Raw genomic sequence first — 6,000 nt, 5'->3', positions numbered from 1 at the left:
ACATACATGACATATCCTGTCATCATAGTGTTAGCTGGTTATTTTGCAGACTTGTATGTGTGAATGCTTTATAGTGTCACTGGTCTGTGTACTTCAGTGTGTTTTTGTAGTGGCTGTTGACAGTCTTTCCTTGCCATATTTAGTGTTTCCTTCAGGAGCTTTTGCAGGGCAGGTCTGGTGGTACCAAATTTGCTCAGCATTTGCTTGTCTGAAAATGATCTTATTTCTCCTTTGCTTATGAAGCTTAGTTTGGCTGGATATGAAATTCTGGGTTGGAATTTGTTTTCCTTAAGAATGTTGAACATTGGCCTCTGATTTCTTCAGACTTGTGGGGTTTCAGCTGAGAGGTCCACTGTTAGTCTGATGGGCTTCCCTTTGTAGGTGACTAACCTTTCTCTCTTGCTGCCTTTAAAATTTTTCTTGGGCCAGGCGTGGTGGTTCATGCCTGTAATCCCAGCACTTTGGGAGGCCGAGACAGGTGGATCATGAGGTCAGGAGATTGAGACCATCCAGGCCGACATGGTGAAACCCCATCTCTACTAAAAATACAAAAAACATTAGCCAGGCATAGTGGTGGGCCTCTGTAGTCCCAGCTACTCGGGAGGCTGAGGCAGAAGAATGGCGAGAACCCAGGAGGCGGAGCTTGCAGTGAGACGAGATCATGCCACTGCACTCCAGCCTGGGTAACTGAGCGAGACTCTGTCTCACAAAAAAATAAAATAAAATAAAATAAAATAAAATAAAATTTTTCTTTCACTTTGATCTTGAAGAATCTGATGATTATGTGTCTTGTGGATCATTTTGTTGTGAAATATCTTACTGGAGTTCTCTGAATTTCCTGAATTTGAATGTTTACCTCTCAAGCTAGGTGGGGAAGTTTTCATGGATAATAGCCTGAAATATGTCTCCCAAATTGGTTCTATTCTCCCCATCTCCTTCAGGGACACAAGTAAGTTTCAGATTCTGTCTCTTTACTCAGTCTCTTTACTGAGTCTATTTCTCAGAGCTTTTGTTCTTTCTTTTTTTTCTTTTTTCTCTATTCTTATCTGATTGTCTTATTTCAGAAAACCATTCTTTAGGCTCTTAGATTCATTCATCCACTTGTTATATTCAGTTTGGGAAATGCTAAATTAATTTATGAATGTCAATCTGGAGAGGGAAATTTCCAAGTCAATTCTACTTGGTTTTTAATTATCAACATATATATTTTAAATCTCAAAAAGGCTGATTTAATATGTGCATTTTTCACATGTATTTGAGCATGGTGTTATTTTTTTCAGCAGCATTTTACGGAATTTATATTCTATTATATTTCTTCCAGAAATAGTTTTCTATGGTTTGCTGTATGCTTAAAAACAACTTGGTCAAATGTCAAAAACAGAATTGTTAAATTTTCAAGTAACACAAACTAATTTTGAAAACAAAGTTCATCAATATGAATTTGAATTCATTAATATCTGGACAGGCAAGGTTAATTAAATATAAAAAACTTTTATTCGCTTTGAAAAATCAATTAGTTAAGTGTATATGTTTTTTGAGGGACAGGGAAAACCAGGCATTGGAGTTTGCATTGACAATAAACTCAGCCAAAAGTATAATGTTACTGCATCAAAAGCCAGTTCAACTCTGATCTACACTATTAAGAGAATCATGTCAAAAATAGTAAGAAGAAAGAGAATGTAACTAAGCACCATTATAAATCTACAAGATGCTGGAAAGTCTGCGGATGATATCAAAGGAAACGGGTAAAAGTTTGGGGAAAAGAATACACAGGCGTAATGGTACTGGCCTCCAAATATGTGGGAGAAATTTCATGGAATGTAATTCAAGCATCTTAATTGCCAGCTTCTAAGCCTATTTTTTAAAGCTGTGGTTGTACCTAACTAGAGCTGTCTTATTCAAATGGGAAATTTATTCACAAAATCCACAAGTGGTGGGTGGATAAGGCTTAGCAAAGATGAAGGGAACTCTGAGACAGGGCAGCCAGAAGTCCAGCAGAGCCACACATAGGAGCCATATGGTCCCCACCGCTACCTTCCTCCAATGTCACTAATGATGAATGACCAGACCTGCCCTCAGGTTCTTGCAGCTGCAGTACTCACTTAAAATTCAAATCTGATCAAGGAGTTGGATCAGGTCAGGTGTCTGACCCTGGCTATAGGAGGGAATGAAGAAAAGAGAGATCCCTGTGTCTTTTATGAGAGGCAAACACTTCCTCTTCCAAGACAAAACACAACAGGGGTGTTCCCAAAAGGAAATCGGGGCACAATTTGCAAGCTAGAAGTTTGGCTATGAGATAGCCAAAATTACTAAATGTTAGATGAAGAAACTAGAAGGGGCTAAATTTATTTCAAGTTCTTCCAGAGGGCAGAACTAGAAAAACAAGAGACAGGTAGAGTGAAGTCAATGTTTTAGCATAAAGAAATAATAAAAATTCTTTCTGTGCCAAGAGGAAATAAAGTTCCTTACTATACAGGGAGCACTATGTCACCTGAAGTATCCCAGCGGCAATGAGAGGGTTGTTGGTTTGGGATGCTGTAAGGATGTCCTACTTGGAGAAGGAGTTTATGCTAAATGAACTCTAATCAAAGATACTTCCTCAATAAGGGAAATGCAACAATTATTCAGATTCATTCTGTGAGAATTTTAAAATCAATAATGAGCAACCAAGGAGATTTGAAAAGTGGATTGTACCCTAGAGGTCATCTAGAACAATAAAATTTTTGTCAATATGGAAGCTGAGATGTAGGGAGATGAAATAATTTTCCCCCAAAGGCCTTCAGTGAGTAAATATCAAAAGAAATGTAAAACAGGATTCCTATGTCCTCAACTCATACTTCTCTGCTACAAAATACTGCTTCTTTTTTTAAACTGAATAGTTGCGTTTACTGACAGATGTATAAAACTTAGAAAAACTTATAAAACTAGAAAGAAATCTCCAAATCTATCCATTGTTAACAGAATGATCATGAACACAGGAAAGCATGGTCATACTGGGGAGGGGGATGTGGCCAAAGTGGGAGAAGGAGATGAGACTAAAAATTCATTCAAACCAAAAGGAATTTATTTTTCTGATGTGGCCTCTAAATTACCAACATGTCCTTTGTTTTGATGCTAACCTTTTCTGGTAATTAAAGTTTGGGTGTTAAAGAAAAAACAATGCCTTAAAGTACTAGCAAGACCTCAGGAAAATGTCACTGTGGAGGCAAATTATTTTCATCTGCTTAGTAAACTTTTTGATTGATGAAAAATCAATACTTCACCAATTCTTCTTGCAGGTGTTGTTTGTCTGATATGTCTCCTGTGTCATCTGGATACAACCATTTAAACAGCATTTTAATGAGAAAAATTGCCTATGGCTGACCTGGAACTGCCTCAAATGAATTCGTAGCTGATAAGAGGCTTGCTTGAAATGTTCTTTGAAGGACAAATCCATTATTCGTTGCCACTTATTTCAAGGTTCTTGGAGAAATTAGCTTAATTATTCCTTGCCAAAATAAAGCAAATGTTCCTTTTTTGAGAAAGAAGGGGAAGTGCTATTATTCACTGGGTTTGAGCAATTCTTTCATAAATCAGCATACTGAAGTTGGTGGATTAGACCATTAGACACCTTTCTCTGAAAGATAGATTACAATATATTAATTCTTCTTCCTCAATGTAGAGGCAGAAGAAAAATATGAGTTTCCTTAAAGGCTGTGTCAAAATATTGAGATAAAATGTAGAAATCTCAGTCATTCAAAGATGTCCTAAACATGTCTAATATCTCTGTGGCCTCCTATCTCCTTTCAAATTGATGCAGGGTATAGATTTTTCCAACTGCATCCTGAAATACCATATCCGTTAGCAGCCAAGGAAGGATTAGCATAACTCAGAAGCACTCATTTAAAAGAAAATCAAAAGAAAAATAAGAAAGAAGAAGAAAGGACAGGGAAAAATCGGCCATCCAAAAATTAAAGCCCTGCACCACTATTACTATCTTCTCCATACAAACCCCATTTCTGGGTTCTTTCTCTTATAGTAACTTAATGGTCCTCTATGCTGTTGCTCAGCTCCTGCAGTGGGAATGCTCCATCCTCTCAGAGCGCAAATCCTACCATGTAGCCGATTCTAGACGTTTTCATGACAGCCTGTTTACCACCCCATAATCGCAAAGGTAAGAGAGGCTATCATGGCTCCTTCTTAGCTAGTTCAGTTTTCTTTGAATGAAGTTTACATCAAACAAGTTTTCATCCAGCCTTGTGAGCAACCAAAGTCTTTCTCGCTTGAATCAATTTACCTTTGGGGGTTGGTAAATGGAATTTATTTACCTTTATTTAGATTCCCGATGTTTCAAGAGGGAATGCTTGTAAAGAACTAACTCTGGAAACCATCTGAGAGGAACACTCTGTGCACAGCACTTTTCAAAATAATAGCATGGCAGGTTTCCCAATTCACAGCCACAACATCCTGTGGAATCAGCTGAGCTTTTTAAAAAGCTAACCACCAGTTTGAATTTGAGCAATTATTTGGGGGTTCAAAGCAGCAAAGCTTTTGTTCTTAAAATCCAGAACAGTGGTCTTCTTACATCATCATTCAGATAGACCTGAAACAAAAGTTTGACCCCCCAAAAAACTGCACTTATCACAAAAGTGCTTTTTTCCGTCCATTCTATTTCATTTTAATGCTCTTTGTGACTCATCAAACTGATTTCATGATCCACTAATTAGTTACAACCCACAATCTAAAAAGCACTTGTCTAGAACATGGAGAAGTTCTCTGCTGACCTGGAGTCGTTTCAAACACCATGTTTTAAAGATTTCACAGCAATGTTGCACATTAAACTACCTGAAGATTAGGAATCATTGCTCTATAGAGAGCAACTGATAAGAAAACCTACAGGTTTCTTTATTGAAATACACTTTTGAAAACAATCTCTCCTGGCAAAGTTATTTTACATAATATAAATGTAGCAGTAAGTAGGCTGTTTATCAGTTTGCCATACTCAGTACAGGGTGATCTATGAAGTACTTTGCAATCTGTTTTTTCCACTTGAGCAACAGAATTCCTAACAGCCAGGAGACCCGAGCAGCTGAGCCTCAGGCAAGAACACAGCGTCAGATCAGGGCTATGATAGAGCCACTTTGGTCTCACCGACCTTTCCCCTAGTGAGCTCTATTTCCATGAACAGAAACTAGATGCCTGGGAGCTGAGGCATGGAAAGTTAGTTCTGCTCCAGCAGCAGTGACCCTTCACCTACTAAGCTTCCCCTTGTTGACTGAAGCCAGGCAGTCCCGCCCAGGCTGTGGGTGTGGGACTGACCTTTCACCCACTTAGACTACTCCAGAGAGCCCCAGCATCTGCTTAGCTTCCGCAGGCCAGCTGCTTCTTCCTTCCAACACAATGCTGGTAAAAATTGTGCATAGCAGAAAGTAACTTTGTTTTTTCCCTAGGGCACTAATTTATAGGTTTCGTTTCTTATTTTAAAATAAAAATAAACAATCCCTCTTTGCTCCAATACACAGTGCATTTTGAGAAGCCTATTTGAAAGAAGAGGTGAGAGAACCCTAGTGTGCAAGAGGTGGAATAAAGAACAAAAAAGAGGACCCTTAACCCTTCCTGTTTGTATTTCCTCTTGAAATTCTGCACTGACTGTTGAAACAGGTCAGGCAGGCCTGCTTTCCTCAATTAAGAACACAACCATGTTGCCCAAACTCAGCATTTGTCAGGCCTTCGAGTTATTTTCAAAATGGGAAACTAAAGGGGGAAAGAAGTGTGTGTCTGTGTGATTATTATTAAATTTGCAGACAGTCTAGTTTTCTCTCTGGCAAAGTCTAACTGATGCTCAAGAGGACATCAGGTAAAATCAATTTTGTTCAAGAAACAAACGGTTGAGTTTCCAGCATCTGTTTAGTTTGTTTTAGCACTCAACTGTTTCACACAGTTGCCTGGTTTTGGCCAACAAGGCAAATAGGTATTCTTCTAAAGTTTCAGAAAGGCAATTAAAAAAAAAAAAAATCTTAC

The sequence above is a fragment of the Papio anubis genome, chromosome 4 (assembly GCF_008728515.1).
Source record: "Papio anubis isolate 15944 chromosome 4, Panubis1.0, whole genome shotgun sequence".
Classification (NCBI taxonomy): Eukaryota; Metazoa; Chordata; class Mammalia; order Primates; family Cercopithecidae; genus Papio; species Papio anubis.
The sequence above is the reverse complement of the archived record's forward strand: the minus strand, read 5'-3'. Positions refer to the sequence as shown.